Source organism: Zea mays, chromosome 3 (genome assembly GCF_902167145.1).
Source record: "Zea mays cultivar B73 chromosome 3, Zm-B73-REFERENCE-NAM-5.0, whole genome shotgun sequence".
Classification (NCBI taxonomy): Eukaryota; Viridiplantae; Streptophyta; class Magnoliopsida; order Poales; family Poaceae; genus Zea; species Zea mays.
Genome location: NC_050098.1, coordinates 131,493,962 through 131,500,802, shown reverse-complemented (window position 1 = coordinate 131,500,802; position 6,841 = coordinate 131,493,962). Strand labels below are relative to the sequence as shown.

Genomic DNA, 6,841 nt, shown 5'->3' with positions numbered 1-6,841 from the left:
ACCACAAAAATTAATTAGGGACTAGGTGTAAGCCTAATTCCCTTTCACTAACTCTTTCCATCGAATTGTTCTACCTTCTCCAAACGAGCTTCGAGAAGGTGTTTTTTTAGACCTTCGGCTCAAAGCCTCCCAATTTTGTTTTTACGATATAAGCTTGTTACAAAGAAACGAACAAATTCTGCAAGGGGCTACTTGTTGGGGGCCTACCTTGCCGAAGGTCATCAAAATACTTTTACTTCGGCATAAGTAAATGTGTGTTAGGTGTATAGAGAAGGGCGGACGAAGCTGGCCTTCGGCAGAAGTGGAGTGTTGAGAAGCTTCATTCAATACACACAAGTGGCGAAGGTGCGAGCCGAGGCCGTTGGCTTCGGCATGGAGAAAACTTCGGGCGCAAAGTGACAAAGGAGAAGTCCAAAACTTGTGCACCAAGAAAGAAATAGAAAAGGCAGTGATGTCCTTGCTTCATTTATAAATCATATGTGCAAACTTTATGAGCATGTTTGTGATTTTCCTACGAAGCTGTTCATCTTCCCTATAAATATGTGAATAGTGCCCTACATAAATCGATCTTTGGAGGGCCTTAGCTTCGGCTTGCTTAGCCTTCGAAGTATCTTCGAGCTATCTTGTGCGAAGCAGCCGAAAATATGTTTGTAAACTTGTTTAATAAGAAGAGAAATGGAATGAAAATGCTAAGGCATGAAATATGAGTCTTGTACTTCATTTTTCATTACTCTGTCATTTAATATTCTTTCGTTCACATTTCCTTTTAAGAGCCTTCGTCTTCAAGTTGTTACTTCGAACAAGTAACATCTCGACGAAGATTCATATTCTTAACTTGTGTTGTCTTATTTTTGATGTCATGTAGCAATCGAAAACAAGTGTCCAACAACTCCTCCTTTATGTTAAAAAAAGCTATGGTCAACGGTTTTAAGATAAAGGTTAAAAATTATGGTCTAGCAAATAATGAGGAAAATCAGATTATCATGAGATCCGAGGAATGACTTTTTCTACAATCTAGAGCATCTTCAACAATGACTTAAATCAATGCCCTGTATATTTTTCCAACGTAGAGCTTAACTCATAAAAAATAGCTCCAACAATATTCTATTTTACAATATTTTATAAAAAAATATAGAGCACACATGAAATGACCAAAATATACCACATCCTCTAATAGTGCCATATCATTGTTTTCTACATCATTCTTAACATTTTCTTTTCTAATAATGTAATTTATTTTTAGAAAAATACATGGTTTAGGACTTAACTGTTATAGCTCAATTTATTTTCAGCGTCCTAAACATGTTAAATGATATAGCATTTCAATTTTTGATTTTTGGCATACTATTTTGATGCATCTTGTTGGAGACGCTTAACATAAACTTTCGGCCAAACAAAAAGATGGGCCTCTATTTGTTTCGCTTGGGCCCAGTTTTTGCCACTTCCAGACTGAAAACGGCGCCCGACCTGACGGTAGCAAACCCTAGACCGAGAATCTACAAATATTGCAAAGCAAACCAGCCGGCAGGTCAGACGCAGACTCAGCCGCCGGGTGAACGCTTTCCTTCCTCCTCTCGCTTCATGCATTCGCCCTCCTCCCTATACAAAGCTTGGTTTCTTTCGATTGTTTTGCTCTCTCTTTCCTGTTTGTCTGGCCTTTTGTTCGCTTTTCCAATGGATCGTTTGCTCTCCGATGACGATTAAAAATTACTTTCGTTCTTCTGAAGCTGCAATGTGGAAGAACAATCTGGAGACCTGAACTGAGGAGATTCGATCTCACTCGACCTATCCTTGGTTTCATTTCCTGAATTTGCAGGTTGGTTTTGTTAGCGTCCTGTTGGTGAATTCTGGCTGATGCGCTTTCTTGTTGCGCACTGCGCAGCTCTCGAGAGAACTGTTTGGTTCTGCATCTGGAGTTGTAGATAGCTTAGCAAAAAAAAAAACACAATTTTAACGTGTTTTGCTTTGTTGTTGCTTCACGACTGGAAGAATGGCCTGATCATTTGATCAGTTTGCTGGTCGTTCTGTAGAGGGAAGCATAGACCGAACAAGTAGCCAGAATTAAACAGCATGATGCTCGTCTCACTGCATCCGTGTTACCTGTCTCCTGGCACAATGTAATGATAATCAACAGGATTTGTTTTTGCCTTGAAATTCCTCTTATAAGGGCTCTCGATTGGCCGGGAAAAAAAAAACCAACTGGAGCTGTGATTTGGAAGCACGATCATGATGTAAATCTAACTGAAGAAATATTTGACAGTGCTGATAATGAGCTCAAATGACGGCCCATGATTCAATTGTTAATATTGCTGAGCCATCTTAGATCACCCCTGGTCGTGAACAAATAAAGCAACATCAGCTCAGTTTCCACGCGCGCAACAAAAACACAAGCCCATTCCATTTCCAGCGAACCAATTGCATGCTGTTTGCAACCGATGACATGGCTGTTTGCAAGGGTGCGATAAATTTTGGATGAATGTGCCCGTGTAAAATCAAGGCTAATTTTAGATGAAAGTTCGATTTTGTCGTATACTGCACGTGCGCCGTAAATATTGATTTTTTTTTATATAAAAGTGGATTTATATTCCAGTTTTTACATGTTGGTGCGTATTTGCATGCACCAAGTAATATGTGATAAAAATTTAAAGTTTTTTGAATAACCAAAATACACCAAAAATACGGTTTTTTTAAAAAAAATACTTGTCATGTTTACACCACATTTTATCACTGGGCCACCTTGACTGTTTGTGCCACAAAGAACTGAGAGTGAGAGAACAATAACAGTGGGCATGGAATGAAAATAAAACATTAGGCTATCTGCAATCGTTACTCCTAAATTTTTCCCCATATATCACTTTTCCTCCCTATTTTTTCATCTCCCGCAGCGGTTTCCTCTAAATACTCCCCCTATACCTCACTACAACTATAAAATATCATTTTCTATACCAACTATCAATTTTTTATCTACTAACAATTACTCGTGGACCCACAGCACAGTGTTTAGACTGTCCGCAGCGCATGACGCTACCCCTCCCCTTGCGCGTGGATGGCGGCTACAGGTGACCGCTACCAGCTGCAGCGCCCTCCCCTAAATGGCCCTCTAGTCGGCGGCCCTCTTCTCTCTCTCCCTCAATTTAGCGTTTCACTGTTCACTCCCTACAACACTGTACTGTGGGTCCACGAGTAATTGTTAGTAGATAAAAAATTGATAGTTGGTATAGAAAATGATATTTTATAGTGGTAGTGGGGTATAGGGGGAGTATTTAGGGGGAACCGCTGCAGGAGATGAAAAAATAGGGGGGAAAATAGAGGGAAAAAGTGATATAGGGGGAAAAATTTAGGGGTAACGGTTGCGGATAGTCTTAGGGTGATGAACAGTGACACACTATATCTTGGGGGAGAGAAGGGGACCGACACGTAGGAACCGCTGTAGGGGGCACCGCTGCGGCCATAGGGTGCCCCCTACGTGCCGCATGCAAGGGGAGGGGGAAGGGCAGCGTACACCGCTGCAGTTAGTCTATTCATCAGCAGCAGCTCACGGAAATTGCGTCATGCATTTTTTTTCGGCGTCCAAACTATCCTTCCAACAGAGCGTGATAAAATAAGCGCTCATTTTTTACCATTTCTCTCTCCTCCAGGTCTATATGTTGTATTGGCACTGCGGTCGACCATTATCCATGTGTTTAGTTGCTTGTATTTGCTGGCGCTTGCATCGCGGGATGCAATGAGCTGGTGTTTGGTTGTTGTCAACCAGGCTCTACGCGTGCGAGGTGTGTGTTTGGTTACCTGCATGCAGATATGGAGTCAGGCTCGCACGATATTTAAAGCACCATGGGCCAGGCTCTGCAGGCGCGAGCAAATTGGCTGCATCTCTGGAGCCAGGCTCCCGCCGGCCTGGCTCATGCAGCCGGGCTACCGGGAGAAGTCAACCAAACAGGTGGTATGTGCATCCGCATGGCCAGTTGGCCACATTGCTCGTTTGACAACGAAACATTTCTGCCTATTTTTGTCAACCAAATACGTCGAAGGGCTAGTTTAAGAACGAGAGAGACAAACTCGGAGAGAGAAAACCTCTATAAATAACTAAATATCTTATTTAAATGGTATATGTGAGATTGCTTACCCTAGAAAAATGTATATAGGATTTAGGTTTCTAAACTAGCCTAAATATGGATATGCATCCCCAGGTTTTTTAGCCTCTAAAGACTAGTTTAGGGCCTCTTTGGAACGCTGTAATTTTTCCTACTTTCTGTTAAAATGAACTGATTTTTATAAAATTCTTATATAGTTTCTATAAAATTCATGTGTTCTATAAGGGAAGACAAATACAAACTACAAAGAGTGAAAACCTCTAAAAAAATAACTAAATGTCTTATTCAAATGACACCATTTAGGATTATTCACCCTGAAAAGAAACAGGGATCAAACCATAACGCGTGACAAGTGCATTTCATCATGCTTAATAACGAAATGTCACTACTAGTGACTACTATTTTTTTTCTCTCAAATCACTACTTGTTTATGCAACTACTGGACATAGATAGGTCCAAGGATGAATCTTCAACATCTGGCCTGTTTGTTTTAGTTTTTTTTTTTTCTGATTCTAGCTACGAGAAGTTGTTACGAACTGCCAAACGCTCAGCTTTTCATTCCACTTCGCTTCGGTGAAAACCATCTAAAATCAACGTGCACACACAAGTAGTGACAAGAGAAAAAAAAGGTCACGACTCACGAGCTCAGATTGTTCTCCTACTCAAGTACTATTCGTAATAGGGACACAAGTAACATTTGTAAATTGTTCATTAATTGTTCAAGTAACTACTGTTATCAGCAAACAATAGTGCGCCACTTCGTATTCCCCAGCCAATAAATGATTCAATTTTGCAAGGTGTTGACACTATCATATCTTATTTCAAACTTTTCAAGCTCTACTATGTAAACAGTGTAATCTATAGTATAAACAGTGCTTTGCACGACCATATACACGCTCTGCTGGAGATAGTCTAACGTTGTGTTTGGAAGGGTTCCTGAGAGCATCTAGAGGACGGTGAATAGACGATCTTACAAAATTGACACTAAAAATATAAACTTGGTCTAAAATTAAAGTTAATGCAAAACTTAAACCAAGTTCGAGCGGAGAAGAAGAGGGAAAATTCTCTTCACTTGATTGATCTTTCAAGATATGATTTAAACTAAGAAAAATATTCCAAGTGAACATAAGAGACTTAGAAAGAGGGAGAGAAATCACAAGCAAATAAGCAAACAAGACACGATGTGTTTTCCCGTGGTTCGACCAAACATAATATGCTTGCCTACTCCACGTTGTGGTGTCATAACAGACAAGGGTTGCACTCAAACCCTCTCAAGTAATCCAACGAATCAAACTTGAGTGTCACGGTTCTTCCTTATATCAATAAATCCCTTTCGCAAGGAATCTCCATAGATTAGAGTCTCTTGCAATCGTACACAAATCAGAGTTGCAAGCTTGATCACAAGAATGGGAGAGAATACACACAAGAGCAAAACGCAGCAACACAACGCTAGAAAGAATATCACAAAAGCGTAAACACAAGTGTCACAAGAAACGACTCAAAACAGCGGTCGGATCTCACTAGAATCACTAAACAACGTCGTGACAGAGTGTGAGAGTTGTGTATGCTCTTGGAGTGCTTGGGTGCTGAAGGAGGTCGCCATGGGGGTGCTTTTATAGCCTAAAAAGACCCTATAGTCGTTTCTACTTCCTTCCAGAAAGATGCCAAAATTCAGCTTCATGCGGGGCACGGGACCGGTCCGTTGCGCCACCTCGGATCTATGTGCTTCGAGTCCAGGATTCTGATTGGCACTTTCCTTCTCTAACGGGCAGCGGACGGTCCAGTGCACCTCCAGACCGGGTGCCACGTCAGTTAGCTGTTGGCTCGCCCTCGCGCGCCGAAGACTAGCCATTGGAGGCGGTCCGTTGCGCCACCGGACCATGAACAGTGATGGTCCGATGAATTTTATAATTAAATTTCCGATACTTCACTGTTCATCCGTACGGGTGGTCCGGTGCGCTAGGACGCCAAAAGACCAAGTCTCAATCCCATGTGGACTCGGTTCCGTGCACAACCAGACTGATCCGGTGAGGCCGAGAACTGCCCGGTTTTTTTGCTCTTTTGAGCCAAACTTCTCTAAATCTTTTTGGCTATTCTTGAGAGCATCCTTACAAATTAGACAAACATATTTAGTATATAATACAATTGACTAAGTGTGGGAAACTCACCACTTTGCCATAGTTTCACCAGGATTTGCAATATGGCTCAAACTAAGTCTAAAATGCACCTTTTGCTACAAAATGAGTTAGAGACCAAATGCAAGAGCTAGAAACATTGTAATAGACCTATGCAACTTATTCGAGTACTCAAACCTCATGTTTATACTGTTTTACTCAAAGTTGCACTTTTGACCTCCAGTTGAGCTCATTTAGACTTAGTTTCATCAATTTTCCTTCAAGTAAACATGTGCTTATACTTATATCAAACTAGTTAGTCCATGATGATGTGTTGGACACTTAGAGTGTGTTTGATTTGAGGAATGAAGTGATCCATCTTCTTCTTACTCCTCGCTTTTTTATTTGGTTTGTGGAATAGAATGGGTTGATCCATCACCACCCCATTCTTTATAAGCTAATAATTAGTATATACACGAGGAGTGGGTTGATTCCACCAAAATTGATAGAATGAACTTATGATACATCACCTCATGAAGCATAGAGTGACTCCACAAACCAAACACACCATTAATCATCAAAACAGATAGAAATGACTATCTAGCATATTTCCCTTTCAGTTCCTGCGAAGAAGCT

At 41.0% G+C, this 6,841-nt stretch overlaps 2 non-coding genes across 2 annotated transcripts; both read left to right on the top strand.

Moving 5' to 3' along the window:
• The first annotated feature begins 1,686 nt into the window (after positions 1 to 1,686).
• On the top strand, positions 1,687 to 1,770 carry LOC111591278 (small nucleolar RNA Z159/U59). Its single transcript, XR_004857493.1, has one exon. It is a non-coding gene; the product is annotated as a small nucleolar RNA Z159/U59 (small nucleolar RNA).
• A 200-nt stretch (positions 1,771 to 1,970) lies between these two features.
• LOC111591244 (small nucleolar RNA snoR137) lies at positions 1,971 to 2,118 on the top strand. Its single transcript, XR_004857479.1, has one exon. It is a non-coding gene; the product is annotated as a small nucleolar RNA snoR137 (small nucleolar RNA).
• The last annotated feature ends 4,723 nt before the right edge of the window (positions 2,119 to 6,841 follow it).